General features: G+C 34.3%; 1 pseudogene; it reads left to right on the forward strand.

Annotated features, from left to right (window-relative positions):
- The first annotated feature begins 1548 nt into the window (after positions 1-1548).
- LOC129079964 (60S acidic ribosomal protein P0-like) overlaps positions 1549-26777 on the forward strand; it is a 112542-nt pseudogene continuing 87313 nt past the window's right edge.

The following is a 26777-nucleotide window of genomic DNA, read 5'->3' on the forward strand; positions in this document are numbered from 1 at the left end:
AGATTTTCCTGAGAGGTACTCTAAATGAATCTATCTGAAATGCCCCCATACCTCATATATTAACAACCCAAGTGTTGATAGATCTATACTGAAATTCTACTAATTCTTCCTACTTTAGAAATATTCATCATTATGTAGTCATGGGTGTGTATTTATCATCAATTTTTATCACTTTTAAATGGGTATATAACACAAAATACGAAGTACAGTGACATGTAATTGAAATTCTCACAAACACTGAGAAATAAAAAGCACAAAATTATTAAATCAATTGCATTGCATATTGTTTCTGATTTTTACTTACAATTTATCAAAGACCCCTTTTGCTGTTGATACCAAAATAAACTTCACTGAAAAACCCCTGAGTAATGAAAAAAAGTCTAAGTCAATGTAAACTATATTAGACATTTTAGTCTTAATATTCTTGTTTCCTTATGGGTAAATTGTCACTAGTCTCATTTATTTCTAAATGAGTGTTCCACTACATCTCCAAATAGTTCCAAGTTACAGAGATGAATAAATTTAGATAGTCTCGGTGAAAGCATATTCACTAGTGACTCGGAAATATTAGTATTTATTTACTTTTTCTAGTGTTTATATTTGTAACAGAAAGGTCTTGTCAGATGGCTGGAGAGCAGGGAGAAACCTCCAGGCAGCGCTGGAGCCTGCATTCCCCAGAAGAAACCCCAGGAAAGGTAGGGTAGTGCGGATTGAAATTGCAACTGAAACTGTGTGACAGCACTTCCACAATACTATTGCTTCAGGCAATAATAAACAGGCTAGCATGTGCCAGCATTGTGTTGCCCCCTCAAACGACCAGTGTGGTGTGACACAGCCCGAGGCCTTTTGCACAGAGCCTGCACAGGCTAAAAAGGTCACAATGCATGTGCAACAATGTGATGCTGAAGCCAGGCAGAGACGGTGTCCCTGCGGGGAAAGAAAACCTTCCTACCCACATCTGGATTATGGTGGCAGGAAGAGAGGCAGAGACACAGTGCAGGATGATGCTCATGGTGAGCACTGGCCCAGGTTGGCTGGGAATCTGGACACGTTCACAGGGCATAGGCTTGTCGGGGTAGAGGGCGAGATTTGAAACGGAGGGCTTGCAGAAGCCCTGCCCTTTTTACTTTCTCCTCACTTGCATGGTCAGGAGCCAGGCCCCACTCCTGGCTCTTGCGTGGCCCTGCTCGCGCAGTCTGGAGCAGGTTCCTATGGGATGCACACCTTGCCAGCGGCGGGCTCAGCCAGCACCCTGTGGCCTCACGGCACTTGGCACGAGTCCTGGCCTGCTCCTGAGAGCAGTCCTCTCGCCCTCAGAGCAGTGCACAGGAGTGCAGGCCGGGAACATTCCTTGACCTTGAGGGCACAAGCAGCCTTGGACGCTGGGGCCCAGCGGACTGAGCCCCAAGTACAAGAAGCTGCAGTGACCTGGCAGTGCACCCTGGCCTGGGAGAGCGTTGAAGGGACAGGGCAATAGAGATGTTACTCTCACAAGTTCATGCTCCAGAGTGAAAGAGGGTCTAGAGCTGGAGAGGTGGAGACCCACCCATGTGGCAGCCTTGGACTACAGGTAAGAATGAAGGAGGAAGTCTCTGGGCAAGGATTTGAATTTCAGTCTTTTGGGAACAAGAAGATTTCTGTGTTTTGCACAAGGGAACGGATTAGAGCAAGGGAACGGATTAGAGCAAGGGAACCACCGCAGTCCCAAACTGGGCACTCTGTTAATAAAAACCCTTTTCCTTCCTCACCAGTTATTGTGTTATGCTTGTGTATAGTGACAGGCAGCCAAATCCCATTTTGCCTTATACCATATTTACTCTTTATAATGCATAATGTATGTTGAACAGAAATATTATTAATATCTATGGATGCCACGTATCGTGTGTGAAAACTAAAGATACAGAAAGAGCGTGATATTGCCACAATCTGATGGATGAGTCCACTTGTTGCTGGTACTGACAGTTTGAGAAGATTACAGGCAATAATGACAGACTTTGTATTCAAGGGCGAGGTTTCTTAAATATGGTGTAGGCAAACATTGGCACATTCTAATCAAGGATGTGAAGATCTTGATATCCCCCCAATGCAAACATAATTCTGTACTATAATTAGTTTGTATATATCATTGTTAAGATATCACTGGCATATCATAAATTGGCCCATTTTAAGTGTACAGTTGTGATAATATTTAGTAGATCTTTACAATTGTACTACCATCACCGGTTTTAGAATGCGTTTTCTACCTCTCAGCGTTCCCCTCTAGTCCTCGGCAGTTCCCCATTCCCATCCCAGACTATCACTGATCTGCTTTTGATCTCCACTTTATTTCTCTAGAAGTTCCATAAAAATTGAGTGACATACAGGGTGAGAGAAAAGTAGGTTTACAGTTATTCATCTGGAAAATAATACAGTAATTAATAAACAGTAATAAAGAATTAACTGTTCTGTGTATTCACAACTGTGAGCCTAGTTTTGCCCCAAAATATAATGTAGTCTATAACATATGTAGTTTTGTTATACATTTCATGTTTCTCAGATTACCTTTTACTATGAAAATTATATTTCTGGTGGCATTTTGAAATGTGGAAGATGCCTTTTGACTAAAATCTTTTTGGGTATCAACTCCAACTCTGACAGCTTGCTCCAAAAAGCCATCAACAATCTTTAGAAAAGAGACAAATGGAGGTATAGATGTGAGGCACATTTGTGTGCTTTGGGGCGGGGTGGGGGGGACATTTTGACTTTCCATGTTAAAACCTTGGATGTCCTGTATTTTTAAATATTATACCATACAGAATACATGTGATCCAATGTGATTGTCAGTATTGAAGTTCTCAAATTTTACAGAATAAATCTTTTATCGATTTTGATTTTAAGTCTTCTGTTAAAAGAGAGAGGGACAACTGTGACTATCTTGTACGAAACAGCACTCCAAAAATTTTTCTTTTAATCCTTTGCCATATTTATGATATAGATATTATTTCTTTCATTTTATACATGTAGAAACTGAGCCTTACAAAAGGTCAGAATTTGCCTGATTACACAAGTAGTGACAACTGAGATATAAAAGCAAGTCTTTCTAATTCTAAAGCTTGCTTTAGTTTCTCAGAAAATTGAAATACTTTAATGTTATAAACTTATTGGTGGTGGCATATTAATTGTTATTGTTTAATGGTTACATCGAGATGTAAAACCATGCTCATCACACAATACAATTTCAATTATTTATAATCAGCTGTTATGTCATTTCAGCAGTTATTAAACAGTCATGTACCAAACACTATACTAGTTGCATGGGGTTAAACTTAGAGTAAGAAATGGAATAAATTCCAATGTAGTTTTCACATATTCTTAAAAGTCTCCCCTCATGCCATGTAAAATCACGAGGAATTTCTACCTTAAAATTTCAAAAATCTACATTACATCTAAAAAAGTGTTCTGCTGACCTCTGAAGCAGTTTATGCCACTTTGCTGTGTCAATTTGTATAGTTTCTTTTTGGTACATAGATTATGTTATTATTATTTTTTTGGTAGGAAAAAAAACTAACAGGAGAGTACATTTAACTGTATCACACTTAACATTATTCAGTCATTTAAATTTTAAAAAAAGTAAATGCAATTAAAATACATTCAAATGCAATCTGATACTCTGTTGGAAAGTAATGCTTTTAGAACCAAATTTCCAATCTGGTTTACTGGAAATTTTTAGCAATAAGTAACATCTTAAAGAGTTTTCAGCTGCAAGACTTTCACACATTTTTATCAGGTATTAGATAAACACTGAATGTTAATGCCTTCAAATGTTGCTGAATTGGTATATTATATAACTCCTTTCATATTAAAGAGTTCACTCACGTAACTTCACCAGAAGTGTTTTCACGATGCATGATAATGACAAAGACAAAATGACAGGAAGAGAGAAAAGTGTCATCAGGTTCAGAGTCAAAAGAAAAAAAAATTTTTTTTCTTTCAGTTATCTTTTTCACTTCAATAAAGGAAGAATAATGAATTTGCAAAATAGCTTATCAGAATTTACTTAAATTCTTTATGTCCAACTTAAATCAGAAAACTTATAAATTCTGTGTGTGTATGAAAGTCATAATAGAGAAGACATATATATATACATACACATACACATATATGATGTGAATTTGACATTTTATTAGAAGTGTGCTGTCAAAACATTTAATTAATTTATGCCTGCAATTGAATAAATGTATCAATAACTAATACTCACACTATTTTGCGCTAGTGTTTTTCTTGTAAGATTTTCTCTCATCTTTCATCTTTTTTTTTCATTTTTCAATAAGAGTTTGAAGTTAGGTCATATGACCATATCAAAGTCTATCATTATAGTGAGTATATTGGAAATGTAAAAACAACTTATGCATTATGAATATGATGCTAAAGACAGGGCATAAAACAAGGAAGTGTTTCTAAATGTCTCCTAATAACAAAGAAAAAGCGGAAGTTATTTGCAATGTCAGAAGATGGTTAAGGAAAAAGTGAAACTTGAAACTAAGGAAACAAAAGTTTAGACAAGATAATCCGAACATCAGAGGGAGCATTTGTCATTGTCAGAACTCCAAAGAGCAATAAAGCTTTAATCCATTTCATGGACCCCAGGCCTCATGGTCTAGTAATTCTTATGTCACCAAACCATCCTATGATCTGTATGAAATTACAGTGTGTCACCACTCTACATCTGCAATCTTAATGTTTCCGTTCTTTGATTGCATGACAAGGAAACTCTTGAACCAGAGTACTCCACTTCACAGGAGTTGGATAGAACCAGCTGCTCACAATTTTGGAGTTTTATAGAAAGAGCTTTTTAGTTCCAGAATCCCAGTGTGACCTGTGTCTATTTTCAGAACTCTTCAGAAAATATTTTGGCTGCCTTTTAGTATCTTCAACATTTTTTTAAATACTGAGAAAGATATTTTCAAAGCTACCCATAGACTAACTGTCTTTCTCCAGTTTCTTCAATTGTGTAAGAGTTACGGAATTTAAAAGATGATTGCTTTAAATTATATTCACTGATTTCAAAATAAAACATTTATAGATGGCTTCATCATGCCCCAAGAAAGAGACATTGTTGTCTAAAATTAATATTTATGAAAATGATGTCATACTAGATTGTGTGTGTGTTTTAAACTTGCAAAGCATCAAAAGGGAATTGTTGACTGTTTTTATTTGGTATGAAAACTAAGGGGAAGTTCAGGAATGCCACTGAGAAGAAAATAAATATCAAATTATACATAATATCATAATTTTTTCTTCCCATTCTTTTCTGTTCCTTGAGAATACAAATTTTTGCAAAGCTTTCTGCTAACCTTATACATGGTCAGTGATATTTTATTTGGCATTAATTTTTCTCCTACAACACAGCAAATGCATGACATAATTTACTGTTTTGTTAAAAACAGAACTGATATCTGAACAACTGCTTATGATAAGAGTTATATAGTTTATATGTTTTGTCAATATTGCTCTGGGGTATATAGACATTTTTGTAATCTAGATGTATTAAATATCAAATCAGGGTCACTAGGAAGTACATACACAAATAAGAAAATTGAACTTATAGTCATGTGTCTGTGCAGCCAGTGGTAAATATTTTTACATAACAATTTGTGCTTTCTTTCTTTTTTTTCCATACTGTAGACAAATATTAGTTAACACACCAATTTAAGTTATAATTGATTCATATCCAAGGATTAAAATGAATGTGCATTGCTAATAATTATTTCTATCAATTATGTTCATTTAAATTAAAACACAAAGGGCTCCTGGGGTAAGGAGAAGATAAAGGTTTACACAGAATGCCTGGCATTGGAAAAAGCAATAGCGGTATGGTGACTAATTAAGTTTGGGAAATATTACATGTGCTATACCTCCTGTTGGTAAATCCTTATGCTTGTTCTTTGTTAAAGTCTCTTGAAAAGTGCAGGACCAAAACGTCTGTTCAACTGTTTATTCTATATTGTTCAAATTTATTTGACCACAGAAAGCTTTTCAGTAGGTATCTGTTTTGCAGAAAACACGCTGGGAAATGCTTTTCTGTGCTGTGCTGAATCACAGCACAACAATTTGTACTGACATGATGGTCAAAGGCTAAAATGGTTTTGTATTTGTTCTGTGATTTTTTTAAGTTTAGAAATTTTATGGCAAAATATATAAGGCACCCTGATTATCAAGAGACTTGTCTTTTATTATGGCTGCAAGCTGTGACTTCTGTTGAAAGATGCTGCTTGACCTCATCAGAATTTTTGATTCAGCGGGAAATTTTATGGTTACTTTTTCTTTAATTATATTCAAGTGTAAAGAAAGTTAAGAATTCTTGAATGTGGCCTATTCAATGATGGTAGAATTAAATACCCATATTTCCAGGATTCGACTGGTACAGAACACACATTTTATTTCCTCCTACCTAAATCAATTTAATGTTATATGTGTCCCTTTTATATTCTTCATATAATACAAATAAACTTCACTGAGTAAAAAATATAAATTACCTCAGATGGGGACACTATTATGAGACATTTTATAGCTTCATATGAGAAAAGGATGAGACCACACTTTGCTAACATTTGAAAATAAATATTAAGCTCTCATTTGATGAAAATGTAATGTTATTTAACTTAAACCTGAAAATAATTATTTTCAAATAGAACAGCAATTTTCAACCTTTTTCATCTCATAGCACACATAAACTAATTACTAAAATTCTATGACACCAAAAAACATATTTTTGGCTGGTCTGACAAAATAAGTAAGTATAGTTTTGATTCTTCATACATGATGGCTATTGTTGCATTGGCTGATATCATTGTTTTCATTTGACAATCTAAAGATAAAGAGGTCGGTGCCCCTCACTAAACAGCCAATAATTGTATATTTTAAAAGTTCCTGTGACACACAGGTTAAAAATCATTGAAATAGAGAAATACTCAGTTTTCTTTAACACTCACCTTATTCTTTAATAATGTCCAAAGACATTAGGAGCCAAGTGGACCTAAACAGAGTGTTTGCAGAGGCCTTAAAGTAGAAATCACCACGGGACAGAACTGATCTAGTAACTGTGTCATGATGAAGTTTCTTTGATAATGTAAAGTTTCTCATGCACGGGGATAAAAAAGGAAATGTGATACTCCTTATGTCACTGAACTTTTGATTTGCTTACCTTTCTCTACATTGCTCCAGTAGTAATCCAATGTCTCTTTGATGTCTTAGTTTGAAATCGCTAAACATGTGAATGGTAAATGCCCTGACTTCTGAGGAGTTCTAAAGGAAAGGAAAGAAGAGATGTAGGAATCAACGCTGTTTGGGCCAAAATTTGCTTCAGTTTTACTTCCAGGATGGCAGAAAGAGGATTAGCAAAGCTTCTTTTGGAACTGTCAGCAGATAATTGTGCTTTCCTTCTAAATGCAGTATTATGCTGCAGAAAGAAAGTACTCCTACCCTTCACTACAGCATGGACGGAACTGGAGAGATGATGCTAGGTGAAATAAGCCAGAGGGTGAAAGACAAATACCATATAGATCTGCGCTATACATGGAATCTAATCCACAAAACAAATGAACAAAATAGAGCTAGAAACTTGGAAATAAAGAACAAACTAACAGTGACCAGAGGGGAGAGAGGAGGAGGGATAATGGGGGAAAGACGGGGAAAGGGGCGAGCCAAGGAACACGAATAGAGGACAAATGAGCGTAGATAATGGAGGGGGAATTGATTGTGGGAGTCGGGGAAGTTGGGGTAGGTGAGAGCAATGGGGGGAAAAGTGGGACAACTGTAACTGAACAACAATTTAAAAAAAGTTTTTTAAAGAATAAAAAAGACCTGTGGCTAGAGCTGCCACCTGAATCTCCTTGGGCAACAGGTCTATAACCCAGGGTGTGAGACACAAAAGGAATGAAATCAGAGGTTTATGACTGCTGTTTAAGTGTAGCCACTCAGTGTTGGTTCATCAGTTGCCGGTATATACTAGTATGTTTAGAATATTGCTTTTTGAGAGAAAATGGAAATAAAAGATACGATATAAAACTGAAAGCAGTGACATGTATCACAATTATATTGAGGGAAAAGCATTTTCATATACAAAAATTCTCCCCTAAGATTATGACCATCTTTTTCTATTACTTTTGACCTTAGTCTGGTCTCTTTCTAAAATCTTATTGTCACAAACTAAAGCAATGAAACAACTCTTTCTTGACAACTTCCTGCTAATAGTTTAGATCCTTAAATAGTTCTGCATGTTCTTCCACGTTGTGTTAGCCAAATAAGCCAGTCACCCTGAGGTATATAATACAGATATTATAGATATTAAGGCTCTTTACGGCCTAAAAAATGACACATGGTACTTATAAAGTCAAACTGAATTATGTCTAATTTTGTCACAATGTTTGGCAAAAATTACTATTGAACATCTTCAGAGAGATTTTAGTGATTACAATTAGTCTCTAACCAGGAGCATGGTCAGCGAAAGAAACAAAATTGCTTCAATGGAGGAAATATGTGAGAATGTTAATTTATAGCTATATTATCAGAGTTGGTCATGAAAATATTTTTATGCAAGGCATTTTATCAAGAGTAACACATGGCAAGAAGTGAAGACCAGTGTTTGTTTTTCACTCAAGCTAATTCTATCTCATTTTAAATGTATATTTTCAGGCAATGGGGTGCGGCTGGCTAGTGACCTCTTGCAAAAATACTGAGCAGATTTCTTCATTTGTCTAATATAAGATATAGCATATTGCACAAGACTAAAGAATATTTATCATCATGACAGGAAAAGATAAAGCATCTAATAACTGAGTGATACCATATGTAGAGTCTTTCAAAAGTATTTAGGACTTCTACCCTATATAACAGTTATCTCAGTTTTATCTGCAGCCACTCTTTTTGGTACCTTTGTGTTGAGGTCAACATTATAAATTCAATGACTTACTGAACTTCTGCTAGCAAAAACCTGATTGATGGTTTTAACAGGCAACAGGTATGTGCAGGCAGGAGCCAAGCTTTTATTTTCAAGTAGCATCAAGCCAGACACAAATCAGTCAAAGCAGAACCTGTTGCTATACAGACATGAAGCTGTTCATGGATAATAGGATGCTTCCACATATCATTTTTATCTTACATCATGGAGATGTAAGTGATTCCAGTTATCTTTGAATAAAACAGTGCAGGATGAAATTTATCACTCTGCTTACAAACAAAATTAACCTTTCAAAAGTCTTTAAACTCTATCAAATATAAATTTTCTCTGATGCACATGTAGGAGATAGAGGATTTCCCAGGCATGCAAGTACAAAAACAACGATATGAGCTACAGCGTTCTTAAAATATACCACCTTCACTCATTTCTACAAGAAATAAATGTTTCTTGGGTCTCTGAAGCTAGAACTTCAGGCCTAAGGAGCATTTGATAAAACCATTCATGCTTTATCTTTCATGAGCTTTCAATATCTGACTTGAGCTCTGAAACTCAAATGATATCTTGACTATCTAGGGGAATTACCTCAAAGTCATGAGAAGTGAGTTCCCAGTAGAACACTGCCTACCAAGAGCAATAGATAACAGTGCCACAGGTGTTCTAGTTTGGAATGATATTTGATGAAAATGCTTCAAGTTTAGAAATAAGCTTTTATAGCCTTACGCATTTTTATTGCTCACAAGTGGCACAGACTTTTTTTGAGAATTTGGAGTCACACACCAAGAAAAAATTTCCTCCTAGGAACATTGACTAAGTAAAAGATATCAGGGTTGGTTTATGCGTGTGTGTGCTGCTTCCTTCTACCCCGCAGCTGTTCCTAGCTTGGTAGCATATTGCTGCTTCTGAAATAAAAATGTGATGTCTATCAAACACAGTGCTGCATGCTGCTGTTTGTTGATGTATCCCATAGGATATTGTTAAAAGGGGGATTTCAAGCCTCAGAATTCTTAGTTTAGTAAATTATTTCATCTGTTTTAATTTTTCAGTTCAATTCAGAGGAGTTTGTTGCTTGCCCAATACAAGACAATGTATTATACAGGACTGGAGAAGTCTACACAGTGACAGGAATACAGTGAAAGCACAGACTTCCATTTAATAACTGAGTGATACCACATGTAGAATCCTGAATGTTTACAGAACTGTATGGGTGGGTTCCTGGAAACAGGCCTTTCTCTGGATGTGGAAATTTGTTTACAGCTGTACTCACGGAGAAAGGGAAATATCACTGGGCTTGATCAAAACACCATTTGGGAAAGGATGAAGAACTTGAATGGCCTTTTAATCTTCAATTTAAAAACAATATCTTAGAGCTTTGTCCTGATAGACAAGGTTGCGAGTTCAATCCCAGGTCAGGGCACATATAAGAAAGAACCAATGAAAGCATAAATAAGTGGGACAGCAAAGCAATGTCTCTCTGTCTCCCCGCCCCCTGCCACCTCCTCTTTCTCTTTCCTTTTCTCTCTAAAAACCAATTTAAAAATCAACATAAAGTTCATTTTTCTTCTTTCTTCCTTGGAAAGTTTAATTTTTGTGCTGCCTATTTTGCACTTGACTTCACTAGAAAACCTCGGGGGATTAAAAAAGCTGTCACACCCATGGTTATGGTTTATTACAATGAAAGGATACAAATTAAAATCAGGTAAGGAATAAGTTGCATGAGGTGATAGCCAGGAAAACCAAATACGCAAACATCCAGATGTCTTTTCCCAGGGGAGTAACATGGACATGTTTAATGCTTCCAGCAATGTTGTGTTTCCTTTCGAGTTAATTTTTATAGGTGTAACTTAAAGATGCAAATTTGTTTTTCTGCATGTTGATGGCCAGTTATCTCAACACCCTTTGTTAAGATTATTCCCCCAGTGGGTTTTTGAAGCATATTTGTCAAAAACCAATTAAAGATTAATTTTTGGCCTCTTAACTCTATTTCATCAACTTACATGTCTATTCTTATAGCAGTACCATACAATATTAATTACTATATATAGTTCTTATGTTTTCAAATTAACAAAGTGTTGTTCTTTTTCCCAGATTGATAAAGCTATTCTGGGTCCCTTACATTTCCATATGAGTTTTAGATTTATTTTGTCAATTTCCTCAGCAAAACCAGAAAAATTCTGACAAGAATTAATGGGAAAATTGCAATAAAGATTAAATAAAATAATTCTAACAGGAATTGTGTATAACTGCATGATCAATGTGAGTAGTATTGCCACCTTCAAATAAACATCTTTCGTGTCACCTATCCATGAATATTGGATGTGTTTTCATTTATTTACATTTAGTGATGTGTTTTTGAGTGTAGACTTGCCTTCTTCTGTTAAATTTATTCCGGAAGTAATTTACTTTTCCAATGCAATCGTGGATTAATTTGTTTCTCAATTTTATTTCCTGTATCCTGAATATGTTTATTAGCTCTATATTTTTTCTGCATTTTTTTAGCCTCTGAAGATAGTTCTTTAATTTTGTAGTATAATTAATTAGATTAATATTTGGTTATATTGATTTTTTCCCTGATATTCCATTATTTTCTAATCTTTGAATTCCAGGGAAATTTTTGTTTGTATTTTTTTCCTTAAATACACTGCTGGAAATGATTTATTAATATTAAAAGAACTTTTACATTTTTATATTTAAATTCAGATTGGTCTAGAATGAGTTTTTGCACTCTGTTTTTCTAATATTAGTGTTGACTAACATCTATCAGAATCCTAATTTTCCAAAAATTTATTCACATTAAATTATAAACTCTCTATATTTCTCAATCATTCTCTTCTAAATTGTGGGTCTTAGAAAATGTCATTATATTAAACTAAGAGATCTAAACTGTACTTTTAAGTTTATACATTCACAAATTCACCTTGAATCCATATTAATATAATTTACCTTAACTTACAGATACATTTCTACTGCTCCAGTATACATTCAGTCATATACTTTTTCATTTTTAAAAATATGCTCACTTTTCATAAATGTACCATGTGGCATTAATTGAGACCTTTTCTTTGTGCCATAAAGACATAACTTTTGCCTTGGCTGCTGTGGCTCTGTGGATTGAGCATTAGCCAGTAAAACAAAGGGTTGCTGGTTCAATTGCCAGTCAGGGCACATGCCTGGGTTGTGGGCCAGGTCCCCAGGAGGGGGCACGTAAGAGGCAACCACACACTAATATTTCTGTCTCCTTCTCTTTCCCTTCCCCTCTCTCTAAAACTAAACAAAAGTAATCTTTAAAGGAAAAAAACATAACTTTTATCTCAACTTGTATGATACCACACAGGATATAAAAAAGGAAATGACTACTTTATCCTTTCTCTTCTGTTTTTTTTTAATTCAAAGATAAATTTTATTTCTGTATGCATTCAGTTCCCATTGCTCTGACAAGTTCACTCACTTAGATAGCTAGTTTATATAAAGTACATTCTTTAAAAGAGAAAATAAACAGAAATGTGATTTATAGCACGGAATTTCTAACTATTTAGCTAAATCACTTTCTTCCCATTTGAAAAAGGAAACACAAGAATGTTCACTTAACACCTCCAGAGAAAAACTCACAAACATAGTAAAACATTTATTTAAGGTATTTTATTATAGGTATGACATTAGTGGTTTTACGTTTCGAGCTTTAACTACTAACTCTGTCCTCAGTTCAACTATGGTGCAAGGCACTCCCAAAGAGGTTTCCATTTTACTACAGTAAAATATTTATGTGATTCTTGCTGTCCAACACCTAAAAAAGATTGTGATGGAAAGAGAATTAAATGAGGGACCAGGACACCTGATTAACCTATCTTTATCACAAATGTTGTAAGATATTGGGCAAGCTGCATTTTAATCTCTGCAAATACTGCTTCCAAATAAAATAAAGGAGTTGAAACAGATAACTTTAAGGTCCACTCTTTATGTAGAATTATATGATACTATGTTGATTAGAGACATAATATTCAAATGTTTCTTGATACCCTAAAACTGGAAGTTTAACCTTCATCCTAGAAACTCATTGATGTGGAAATTAGCTAATTTATTTAGAAAGAGCTTGGCTTTGATCTAATGCATAGATTCAGAACACTGTGATTTCTTTAAACAAAATTTAAACATAGTCACAGCCTGAAGAGGGAATTATTGTTAAGCCCAATTTTTTTTTTTTAAAGGAGCTTTTTTTTGCAATTTTATCCTCAAGTAGCCAGAGAATCAGGTCAAGTTCTTACAAAATGTGAACTACCATTTTTTGTTTTCCTACTTTTTTTCTAAAGCTCCTTTAAAATAGAGCCTCAACTAATAGTCATAAGAAGGTATAGTTAATATGTTGTTTTAATTAGTCACAAATACATACTTTTTAATATTTATTACAACACATTATTAAACACTTATTTAAATGATTTAAAATCAACTTTCAAATTTTTAATTTTTTAAAAATTAAGACAGGATAAAAATATAATCTGAAAGAACTTTCATCAACATTACCATAGAAATTAATATAAATGCAAAATTATTGACCAGCTCGAAAGGCGGACTCAACCAAGGACAAAAAGTAAATAAATTAATTAAAAAAAAATAAATAAATAAAAAGTGAAATTTAAAAAAAAAAAAAATTGACCAAAGTTGAATTTATTTTTAATGTGTATTATATTTCTTGGTTTTGTTAATCTGTATTATAGTGGCAAGCTGCATATTGGCTTATATTTTGATTTATTTTTTCTTCTATTAAATTTCTGTAGATATCTGTACAAACTGTTTAAATTTAGACTTAACTTTAGTCAAGTTTACAAAAAAGAACATACCAAATAACCCCTTGAAAACACTGACCTGTTTTAAAAGTTATAAAGAATGTTTAAAACGGTGGTTCCATGGCCTATATCTATTTCACTCAATATAAATGAGATGTGAGACACAATTAGTGATAAAATTGACAGGCAAACTTTAAAATTAAAAAATATATATATTGCTAAATTTCTGAGTTGTACTTTGGCCTAATTTAGTGTAGGTATAGAGGAATGTATCAAAATATTTGTTAAAGGAAATGATAAAGCATTCTATTCAGTCCTATTTATTTTTGTCACTTTTGTTTTTTATTATTTTCCTTTTCTTCTTTAACAATAAATAGTGTCTTAAGAAGTTGATGTGACAAAGAAGTATACAACTGGGTTCCTGCCTCCAAGGTGCTTAAGGTCCACTTGGAAACTAAGAATGAAGAAAGAAAGGAAAGAAGGGAGAGAGAAAGTAAAGAAGGAAGGAGAAAGAAAAAGAAAAAAACTAATTAGTTGTTAAGTGTCAACTTGACTTTTCCTATTACAAAATCTAGGAACTAAGGTGAGTGAAGAATAGACTTGCTGCTGGATCTCAAAGACACTAAAAAGAATTCAAATTGACTCTTGGAATAGTATGTAAAAAAAAGATAAAAAGGGAATATACACATTCCTCTCCTAGTGAAAAGCACAAAAATGAATAGATACAATTATGGTAATAGCATAATTAGATAATAAAGAGAAAACCATAGACCTTTTCTTTAAGTAGAAAGATATATTTTGAAATAATGCACTTTTTAAATTTTAAGAAAAGTAATAGTATTAGAATAATTTTCTTGAATCCAGTTTTGTATATTTTTAGTAGAAAGAAATGAAGTTAAAAAGAAACAAATTTAGAAAAATGAATAAATTCAGTCTCATTTTGCATAATAAGAATGGTGGAACCTTTGACAAACTTTTAGCAGAAAGTGATGTGTTGCAGGGGGCAACACAATGTAGGGAGCGCCACGGTGGAGCACGCGACTCCTGGATCTGAGGGTTACTGTCCAGAGCCAGCTGAGGAGAGAGCAGGGCTCTGAATCCTGCAGAGCCCATCCCAGGGTTGTCATGGATGGGGGAATAAACAGAAGTCGTCATAAACACTTCTCTGTTTGCCAGGAGAGGGGATACGGCTCTTCCCACTAAGGGAGAGAAGGCCTGGAACTCTCTTAGACCAAAGGCTTTTATTGAGAACAGTATGCAGGGGTAGTGATGCAAAGCTCATCAATCAATGTCAAAAGACTATGTTTACAGAAAATAGACAGAGACAATTGAAGGATCATAAGAGACCTGCCTTAGGTCAGTGTCCAGGAATAATGTAAATCTCCTTCCCAATATGAGCCGGTTATCTAGCTTTTGAGGGAAGAACAAAGCATGCTTAGAGGAACTTACTTCTATGCCTGATTGTCCTCAAGAATCACCCCATCCAGTTTAGGGCTATACCTGCCTTTAGTATTGTTTCAAGTCTGAGCCAGGTGAGCAGGGCAGAGCTGCCAAGAGTATGGAGACTTCTTTCAGATAGAATGAGGACTGCAGCCATGTCCGAGCCGAGCTGAGAGGTGTGGGCCTTTTTGCCCTTTCTCTGTGTCCCTCAAGTCCTTGTCCCACTGCCCATACTACTGGCCGATGTCTGGCTTAGGTCGTCCCTCGTCCTGAGAGAACTTACCTGTCATCAACAACCGACCACCACAGTCCCAAGCAGGATGATGCGAGCGGGGGCAGGTTTTGTCTCCTCAGTGGCCTGTTTTCCCAAGGCCTCCTTGATTATTTCCAGCCTTGGGGCCCTCTTGCCTGTTGGTGGGGCTACAGTCCCTGAAACCAAGCAGGGCATTTGCCAACAGTGATGTATGCAAAACTAATGCTTTAGAAAGGCTCATCTGGCAGTACTGTGTAACACATATTTTAGGAGGCAAGATAACAGCCAAAGAGATAATAAAATTATCCATATCTGTATGAGTCTTGGTACTTGGGACTGGGAGATGTAAACAGCAGTGGAAATGGGCAGAAGGAGAAGAATGAAAGTAACATAAAGTGGAGGAATTTACAAAATACAAAATTAAGTAGATTGAAAAGAAAGGTCAGGAAGGATTGCCAGAATAAGAGCATGAGAAGTTGGGCAATGCTAACTGTAATAGAGTAAATAAAGTTGTTGGGAGAGAACCAAGTCTGGGAAAAGTCTTGATATATATTTGATGTTTGAGCAACATTAGGAGTTTTGAAAAATGATCATACATTCCATCAAAAACAACTTTTATATGGGGCAGAACCAGAGAAATTAGGTAAATTTAGAATCATTTTACTGGAGTTTATAGTTGATGTAAACTATAAAGATATAAAAACTCCAAAAAAGAGAATAAATGATAATCAGGTAAAAAGTAGGAGTCATGTGCCAAATTTAAACAATTGTCAAAACAAGAGGGACTAAGAAAAAGAAGCATGGAGAGCAAGGGATAGAATTAGAACTCTGTAGTGACTATGATATCAAAGGAATGATGTCAAGACATTCCAGGTGTCACATAGTTTGGAAAAAAATGAGGAGTAATGATCCCAAAAAATTTTTTTCAATTAATATGAGGAGACAACTGATTAACTTCAACCAAGTCACTTGGAAGGGGTCAGAAACTACATCATGAAATTGAGTCACAGGACTAGAAAATGAAGGCAAACAAAGAGGGGAATATTCTTGAGAATTTTGTGGTGGAATAAAATTTATACAGGTCACTATTTGGGTTTAGGGTTAGAAATAGTACAACATTAGAATAAATTTCTCTTATCTTTAAGAAAATAGTTTGGTTCACAAATAGACATTGAACAAAGCATTACAGAGCCAGACATTATCTATGTAACTCATTACGCTAAATTTGACTATTGACATATCTGGGCTCTGCGACTATTCTTTATACTATAGTCACCCGCTTATGTACAGGTCATACTTCCTGAAACTTAAAAAATTGGCAAGCAAAACAAGTGACAAAAAAGTGTTTTGTACTTTGCACTTAACAGCCAATAAACTCTATCCAGAGAACAGAAACTATCTAGGGAAAATACATGCTTTTGGGGGGCAGATTTTGGAGCTTCCAGAAAGTAGGTCTTGAATATTTCAAAGGCAAAACACTACTGAATCAGATATTTTGTCAATGAAAAAACTTGGAAATGATAAGGTGAAATTTTATTTCTTTTTTTTATCTTCACTTTTGATTAATATATAATCTAGGATCTTAGTTTTGTTCTCAAATCATACCAATGGTTCTAATCAAAATTCACTTAAGGGTGATTATTTTAAAATAAACTTTTAAATGATATTTTTAGCATTTTAAACACTGTCACCTATCATCATTTAGTAAAATGTATGTTTTTATTTTTTGTCTCATTAAACACTATTAGTTTTTGTCTTCTTCAGCCACAGGTTCACTTGAACGATGACAGAGAAGGAAATGGATACATAGATTAAATATATTATCATATGTTGCACAATATTAACAGTCAAGCCCACAAAGCAAATCAGTGACATACTCTAAACTTGTTGCAAAAGGAAAATAAGTCACAAAAATATAAAAGATCTAAATACAAAAAGAAATAAAATATATGTGGTAAATAAGATAAATTAAAATCTATACCATATTAAGACAAAAATAGACAATGTGATGATTGTTGAGGGATGTGGAGGATAGAGGTAGAAGAGGATACAACAGGGATAAATGGTAATGGAAAAAATACAATAAAACAAAAAAGAATTATAAAAATATGTAAGAGAATTATGGATTTGATAGGTTTCCCATGACAATGATTATTTTTTAATCAATCACATTTCTTAAAAATCATTTCTGCCATTTATAAGTAACAATTATTTATATATTTGTCTAAAATTATTGTAAAAATTATCTTAATCAAGAGATTAAAAAATAAGTTCACCTGCATTCTATATTTTCTTAGCATCGTATCAGACAACTGCTAAAAATATTTATACAGGTTGGTTTTTAAAAAATATGTAAAACATATTTAATTGCATAAAAATAAGTATATTATCACACATTTACCACCTTATTGCATTAATAAAAGCCCCAAATTCTATTTATTATTCTTGAAACAGCAGGAAAGAATTTTTCAGGAATCTGAATCCAGAAAACATCCATGTAGATTTTAAGTTGAGTTGACTCTGTTTAAATCACCATTAAATAATTTTAATAAGAATAGTTAATTTCTTCTACAATCTTTATTTTTCTTTTTTTAAGTCTATTTTCTTTATATCTGCAGTAGTTGTATTTTATACAATCTCAGTCAGTTTCCGCTATCTTAAGCAATGAATTATGGATCCTGAAGCAGATCTAAAGCAACAGATAGAATTGTAAAGTAAGGAAGAGGTTTGATGATATAAAGATGTTAACATATTTGAACTTAGATCTGTCTGTGATTCCTCTTCAGGAAGCAAGATTGAGGCACCTAAAGGTCACGATGCTAAGAATAATTCAAGAAATGTAAAAAAGAAGAAAAAGAAAGACAAGAAAAGAAATGCTTGAGAAGTTATAGCAAGGAGATAAAACAATAATGAAGAATTATTCTATGTTGTGTCACCCGTCACAGATGCCAAAATAATATAACATATGACAGGCTATTTTTAGCTCATGGTAATATGTAACCTGATGCTAATTAGACATGTTTTACTCCACACATAAGTCTGGCTCTTGTAGTTCTTTCTAGTTATAAACATAAAGGGTTACTGATTTAATGACAGGCAGAATTTCCCGCTGAGCCAGGAAGAAGAGAATGGTTTAGAGATTCAAGTTAAAAGTGTTAACTACAAGTCACATTCAAAATAGCTAACACTGATCAAGTTTTCTTAGGAAAAATCTGTTATTATGTATTACAAAAAGCAATAGTGCTATTTATAATTTTGTTATTTATGAAACAGGAACTTTTGAATGTTTTCCTAGTTGGAATTAATTTAACTTCCCTCTCTTTTTTGCCGAGATAAGCACTCAAACAAGAAAAGATTAAAAAGGATATCATAAGGATATTTTACTCAACTCCTGATAATTGATTCAGGTTGATAGAGGAGGTTTTATGTATTCGTGTGTGTGTGTGTGTGTGTGTGTATCGATATTTATTGAAAAAGGATTACAAATAAAAACACTTTACAGAAATGGAAAAAATCTCAGACATTTTGCTGTTCTCCAAAAGACAAATTGTCCATATTACAATTAGTGATAATTCTACTCAACTTCACCACAGGTTCCCTACCCCTAAATTTTTGACTTGTTCCTTTGAGAAAACATAAAAGGGAAACTTTACAACAGGATTGTGTAACACTAGGTACTGTTGGTATTTTAAGTTATTATACATAGGTATATATTTTGAGTATGAACTTTTTGGCTGGAAAAATATGTATTTATTGTTTTCTTCCTTTACAACTAATATTTACTCCCTGCTTAAAAAATCAGTTCTGAGATAAGAAATGAGAAGTGACCAATATACACACAGTGATGACTGCTGTCTGTAAATTGTAAATAAAACATTTTCTCCTGAATGGATACAGGTTCACACAGAAGCCCACAAACAGGCTACAACTCTTTTGTTTTCATAATATTTACAATTCACTCTTCTATAAATGAAGCTTCATTTTATCTTTTAAGTAAAACTGTAAATTACACTGGGAAACTTAGATTCAGAGAAATTTAACTAATTTATTTATGGTCACAAGGTTAATTAGTGTCAGAAATGAAATCAAACTGCTAGGTCTTCTAGTTCCTTCCTCTCACCCTCCATTATACTGTCCATGGAACACTGAATTTATGAAGGAAAAAAGCAAAAGCAAAAATGCAGCCAAGTCAAAGAACCAAAAAGTGTAATCTTATTTGTCTTCTGAAAGAATAGAAAATAATGACAAATTCTAGATTGCATCAAACTTGACCTTGAATTGTACAGCTCCATTTTCTCTCCCTCTGGACATCAGCACTCTCCTATACTCCATTAGTCATTTATTTCTTACTAGATTCCCAGTGGCTGCAAATAACACGTGGTTCCTGGTAGATACTCAATAAATATTTACAGAATAAATAAATTGTATTTTGTGTCTGCAAAACTCATATTTTTAACACACCAACTGAATTAAGTCAAGCCTTGAAACTGAACCACCCATACTAACAAATTGTGTGTTAGCAAAACCAAAAAAGATCACTTTAGTGCTGCTCTATTACTGTCATTCTTTGGAAGTCTATTAATGGGACATACTAAAGTGTCACACATTCTGGATACATTGTGAATATGAAACTGCAAGATGTGGATTATTTTCTGGCTGCAGTAGAGTTAAATACTTGTGTTAAAAATGGAACATACTTTGTTTAACACAGGGAAACACTTGCCTGACCATTCCCTCACACTATGCAAATTTTAGTTAAATATTAAAAAACAAAATGTAGCTAGGTGGTATTCCATTTATTTTCTTGTAATCTATTGCTCTTTCTGTTGTATAACTATCTACCATTTTCCCAATATCTTGTAGTATATAAACTGTACTTTAAAAATGTCTTGAATATATCTTGTTTTCATATGTCATTTAATAGAGTTTTTGTTACATTTATGCTTGTTAATTCAAATAGAATGCATATGTTATTAATGAAAGTAAAATCGACCTGCTTTGAAAGTATCATTGTAGTTAAAGTTTATGTTAAAATGTGTGATGGCTTGGTCTTGATTCAATCAATAATGAATAGAGATATAAATTTCCAATAGCAGTACCGCACAGGACTCTTGACATATACAACAGGATGTCCGGCCATGGGGTAATGGGAGGGCAAAGCATGCGTTCTTTTTTTTTCACTGCAGAATGGTTCTCCCACCAGGCCTTTAACATTCATGGAGTGCATGTCCCTGCAGGTTGGTGCCCATTAATCTTACCATCTTCTGTGTAGCTGAATCAGCACTTCCAGGTTCAGCACTTTGTCTCCTCAACAAGCAAATGACTCTTTAGTTGTCAGATCTTACTCAAGGGGAATAGGCAGCACAGAAAGAAATCATTAGCCCTAACACATTTACAGTTTTAAAAAAACACAATAATTTTGGTGAAAATAAAAGAGGCTTCTTTGGGTAGATGATCTTGATAGTAAGAATGTCATCAACATTTCTCCAGTAAAATTAAAAATTTAATTTCTCAAACAAATCCACAAATAAGCAAAAATGTCCATCTATTATTCTCTTACTAAATAAACTCTCCCAAACTACATAAGCACCTGTGAGTTTCAGGTAGATTTATTTACTTTTTGAAGATTTGAGGACACTTATTCTATTTCAACTAATAATATTTTTTATCTATTGAAGGAATCTTTTTCATGGGTGGAGAAAGCTCAACAGTCTTTAGGATGGTCTTTTGACTTCATGCAGAAATAAAAGATCATGCTAAATCACCTATTAATCTTTCTAAAGAAACACATATATTTTTTAAAAGTTACCAATTTCTAAATAAGCTAAATCCCAGATATTTCACATATATTTTCACATATCTGAAAACAACAAAGTTTTCTAAGTACATGCTTTTTTTCAGATTGCCAGTGAATAAGCATTGTTAGCTGCTCCTGAGTTTAAAAGCTACATCCTTTAAAATCTGTGCTACAGTTTTGATTATAAAGAATTGCTAAATATTAAAGGTGCATAACCTTAAAAATACATGATATAGATGGTGCAAAGCAACAGATACATTCCACTTTATGACATTTTTCTCAGTGTATGCCAGGTTTTCCACTATTAAAAAGGTATCATTACAATATCCCTGCTATAATCATCAATCAAATATTTTTCTTAGGATGATAAACTTTAAAACTCTTGAAGGCAGGTGCCATTTGCTGTTCATGTTTATAAATGTAATGACATCTTGCACAAACAAGATGCAATAATAAGTCTTCAGTTCAGTTATGGAAAGTGTGCTCTCTTGCCTCAATTTTGTGAATGCATGCATGCTAACTTTAAAACTAGTCATTCCAAAACTTCCGTGTGAGGGAATATTGTAAAATGCTTGTGTAAAATTCATTTCCAGGTGGCACATATGCTGGTACACTTGTTTAGAAGGCCTGGGTGAGACACCAGAATCTGAATTTGTAACAGGCATCATAATGTTACTTATGATGTGTTTCAAGGATAATATTTTGGAAATTACTACTTTTTAACAGATACAGCATGTTGTGTTCGATGATTCCATCATTGTATTTAATAAGGAACTAATTTTTAGAACAATGTCCTCTTACACTACCTGTTGTTCTCATAATTCTGCATATGCCCATGATTTTGCACGGATTAAGGGAGACAGCCTTTGAGCAGGACACACAGCTGACTGACAACTGGTAATAATGGAAGGTCAGTGCTAATTACTGTGCCAAATTTGCATGAAATACTTTGAGAGATGGAAGCTGAAATGTCTATGAGGCTTTCTGCCAACAAATAACCTGGCTGACAGGAGGGTGTCACTGTTCATCTGTGCTGAAAGTGTGTAAGCTGGTACTTGTGCAATTAAGAAGTGAATTACTGCCTCAGAGAGTTACCTTCCTGGGAGCAATTACTATAGGTGTCAACAAAGCTGGGAAAAGAAGGGGGTCCATTTGCTGTTCTATGAGTAAAGGTTGTAAAGGATGAAAGGGCCAGTTCTGACAATCACCAACATCTCTATCCCACCTCTCAGCTTAGTTGTTTGTCACTGATTATAAGAGCTCGGGAAAGGGCTCAGAAAGCAGACAGTAATTAGGCAATTAAGAACAAAATCCCCTGTTACTTTCCATGGATTCCTGAGACACTTCTAATATGAGGTTACTCTTCTGAAATATGTTACTCGGTAGATTTCAAGAGCCAGCAGAGGGAGGGAGAAAAACAAGAATCATTAGAAAATAACTGGACAAGAATTTATCAAGAAAAGAAAGGAGTCAGAGTCCACGCTTTCTGAGTCTCAGATATTTGGAGTATCTGGGGCTTGGGTTTACATAGCTATAGAGGTTTGCCAACTTCCCTCACAAATTTGAAGCCACTCTAAAGCTGTTTTCCCTCTTTGCTCCACTTGCTTCAGTTTTTCATGCTGGCTGCATGCTATCCACAGGAAAAACAAAAACAACAAACACACCCTGATTTTCACAAGCTTTTTCTTGTAGCCACTCAAATAGCAGTTTGGAGCCCCCTCTTGGAGATGGATCATATTTGAACATTTGCTAAGACTCAAATGAAGGCTAGGGCTGGTGAGTTAGGGGCCTTTTCATCTGGTTTATGCAGCTCAGAGTTCACCACCATCATCAACACTGATCACTTCAGAGTTCTGTAGTTCTGTTCCATATTAACCCTCTCAGACCCCTATGGCCTCTGGGAGACCTGACCCCTACTTTGAGACACATTGAACTGGAAATAATAACTCCCATATGGGAGAAGAATACCTCAGCCCATAAGCTTATCAAGCTTTGTTTTTTCTGACTGCTAAGCAAAGGAGAGTGTATTGGAAGCAATTCTCTCAGCTTATAGCTATTTTGATAGGGGTTCTATATTTAATAAAGGTTAAATCCATTGAAACTGTGAGTCAAAGGCACTTTTAATGGCCAACAATTTCACCTACTTTAGAAGCAGGTCTCTTCCCACTCTCCCCATGTCTACTCAAAGCCGAAAATGGGCGACATTGGCTTTGTTTAATAGGCAATGGCCCGTCCCCCAACGAATATGAATAAGTATTTTCAATCTGAACTTGTGCATCACTCTTATATGTCTCTCTCCTCCACATAAAAGAAAGCTCTTTCCATAATTGCAAGACTTAATTAACCAGTGTTCACACAAAGGCTTCCTTTGTTCACCTATCAACAGGCTGCTTTCATTGATGGCTCTCTGACTCTCTGAAGACTATTCTTTCCCTAAGTTTTACATGGATTTCTATTTTCAGCTTTGGAGTTATATGACATAAGTGTTCTGCTTTTCATTCCCTGGTGTCTTTTTTTCTGTTTATTACAGAAAACTCCTTCCATGGCTGATGATGCGATCTGATCACCTTCCCAGTCTGCTAATTCCTAGTCTACAGCGGGATAGAAACAGATTTTTGGAAAAGCAGTGATGCCGTGCCAATTATGGCCCACTAAAGAGCTCGTTTCCTTCTAGTTCCATTTTCCCATGTTTAAGTCAGAGCTATAACAACAGCAGGAAATGGGGGAATGATGCACAACTGAAAAATACCAGAAAGGTGTATTGGTAACTATGTTGTACAAATTTAAACTATATTTCTTGTATAAATTAAAGCAAGGACAGCACACTCTGTATCAGCCTACATGTTTTAAAATAAAGTTTATATTTCTTATTAGCGAATTTATGACTGTCACATCCTGAGCACTACCTGATCTTACTCTCTTTGAAATTACCTCCTTTTCTCCTCTGTTTATGTAAATCTTACCATAACATTTCAAGACACTTTCTATGTTGACATTTAAAAGGCTACTATACTAGAGCTTGCTATTTTACTTCTAGGTAATATCCTTAAAATTTACATACCTTTTAGAATCTGATATCAACAGGCTTAAATTTATAGTAATTCTGCCACTGACATAAAATAGAATTCTTGGAACGTCAGTCGTTAGTGATGAAGTTCTTACTGTTTGGGAAGTAGTTATCCCTCCAGAAAAAGTACTTATTATCATGATTATACCTATCTAGTTGCAAGTAGTTCTTGTAATTTATTCCCCAAAGATGAATATTTATGGTAATCAAAAGCATATAAAATAAAATTAATAGAAAAAATTAATTGCTTTTATAAAGCTTTTTAAAATCTATTAAATATAAATATTAGTTTAAATTACCATGACATTTTAATTTGAAATATAATGCAAAGTTCAGAGAAAGATGTTTTAAAATCGTCGTTTCATTACAATAAGCAGAAACTCACTAATCTTGAGCCATTATCAAACATTACTACCAAAAATTAGGATATTTGTCACCTGTTTCAGAAAAGAGCAATGTACTAACTCTTCCAAAATTTGCTGATGGAATACCAACAACTGTCATGGACATTAAGTTGCAAAAGGGTTTATTTGGAGTTAAATACAATTAACCAAGATTGTGTGATTATGCTTGAATTTGTGTCTTTCTACTATAATTCTCAGATTTTGATATGCTGATGTACAGTTATTTCCAAGATGAGAAAACCAAGTAAGCCCTTCTCAGTTAACTGGTTAGAAAAACCTATTTTTCAGGGAGCATCTCATGAGATTAGAGTTGCATAGCACACACTTTAACTCACCATTGGTTTTCCTTCGTTTCAAGGCTCTCTACAGAAGTGCCAACCTTTTTGTCACCGGGGACAGGTTTCAAGGAAGACAATTTTTCCACGGACCGGGGTGGGGGTGGGGAGAGGCAGGAGGCAGAGCTCAGGCGGTAATGCAATGGTGTCCAAGAGCCGGCAGGAGGGAGGTTGAGGACCAAGGATCTATAACTTATAGTCATTCAGCAGCAGTTTTATCAAATATAAAAGAGTTTAGTTATAAGCCTTCTAATGAAATAATTATTTTCACGGTTCTCAATAGATGCTTATTTAATTTCACTATACTACCTCATCAATTCTTTGTGGGCTGCATTTTTTTCTCTGCCTCAATGACCAGAACACAGTACACATCTTTTTTAATCATAAATTTTCCATACGATCACTTTTTTGAAAAACATATCCCTTTTTCCAGTTCAGAGGAAGTTCTTTTCCTTTACATGCAGACATTTCTGCAGAGACAGACTTTGTTTACTGATTAACTTATTTCTACGTACAATTAGTCCAATTTTATGGCCACCTATTTATACTTGATTTCTTCTTTTACAGCCTAGCCTATAATATCAATTGTACTCTATAAACTTACTTAGTTTATTGCAGAACAGAACAATTAAATAAAACATAAGTGATTAACATTTTTTGACATAATTGAAATAACAGTATCAGAAAGAAATAAATCACCCACAACTAATAGTAAATAAATTGGTAAGTGTTATGTGTTTAGTTCCAGAGGTTTTTCTATCCATGTTAAATCCAGCTTTTAAACAGATCCATGAGTGATGATTTGTTCTACATGCAATCCTTAAACTCTCAACTTTGTTAATATTCTCTCCTCTATTTTCAGTAACAATCATTTTTAAATATCAGCCATGGTGCAGATTGGGGGAAGCATGTCACCGTTGTGGAGAGAGGTCAGAGCAGTATTCCTGGCCTTAAAAGTCCCTCAGCACAATTCAATATTTAAAGGCATAAATCCTATCGTACTTGATAAATGGTATAAGAAGCTTATAATACATGTAAAAGGATTAATAGGAAGGGGAAAATATTGAGCACAAGGGTGATCAGGGAAAGATCATGCTAGGCTAAATCCTATGATGAACAGACTCTAAACATTTCTGAAAATTTATAGGGAAGGAAAAAGGAACAATGACAGCGCATTTTAAGAGAGAAGAATTGAAGTCTACTTTCCTAATTTAAGTTTGTTTAAGCAATCATTTGTCTTAAAAAGTTAAAAGTTATTAAAATTATATAAAAAGTAATTTTATTAATTGGATTTAAAATCTCTTTTCAATAGGTGCTCTTCCATTGGAGAGATACAATGGCACAATTAAGTCAAAAGCCTATTTTCTTTTGTATCTGAAATTGTTTAAAAACATTTTTTTTTAATTTTTAGTCTAAGCAAGTTTCAGTAGAACTTTTATTTGTCATAGTGTGTTGTTATAGACTGAGTTGATTTAACATGGTGAAAATGCATTCATATTACATTAAAATTCACTTTAAGCCAAGCAAATCTTCAAAACATATTCAGTAAGAACAGAAAATCCTTTGGCTAAAATTGATTGGAATGAACAATGAAAAATGACTTAATCTAAACAACAAAAATATTGCAAGGGACATTTTAATCAGGGTAGTATTGTCATCTATTTCTTAATTTTGTTTTATGAAATCAGCAAGGTAATTATTTAAATCTGCCCATGTGGAATAACTAATAAATTTGAAAAGCAGCTACTTTACTATGGGTTTTGAG

This window comes from Pteronotus mesoamericanus, unplaced genomic scaffold (genome assembly GCF_021234165.1).
Source record: "Pteronotus mesoamericanus isolate MK-2021 breed Mesoamerican mustached bat unplaced genomic scaffold, CSHL_Meso_final contig_82, whole genome shotgun sequence".
NCBI classification, from domain to species: domain Eukaryota; kingdom Metazoa; phylum Chordata; class Mammalia; order Chiroptera; family Mormoopidae; genus Pteronotus; species Pteronotus mesoamericanus.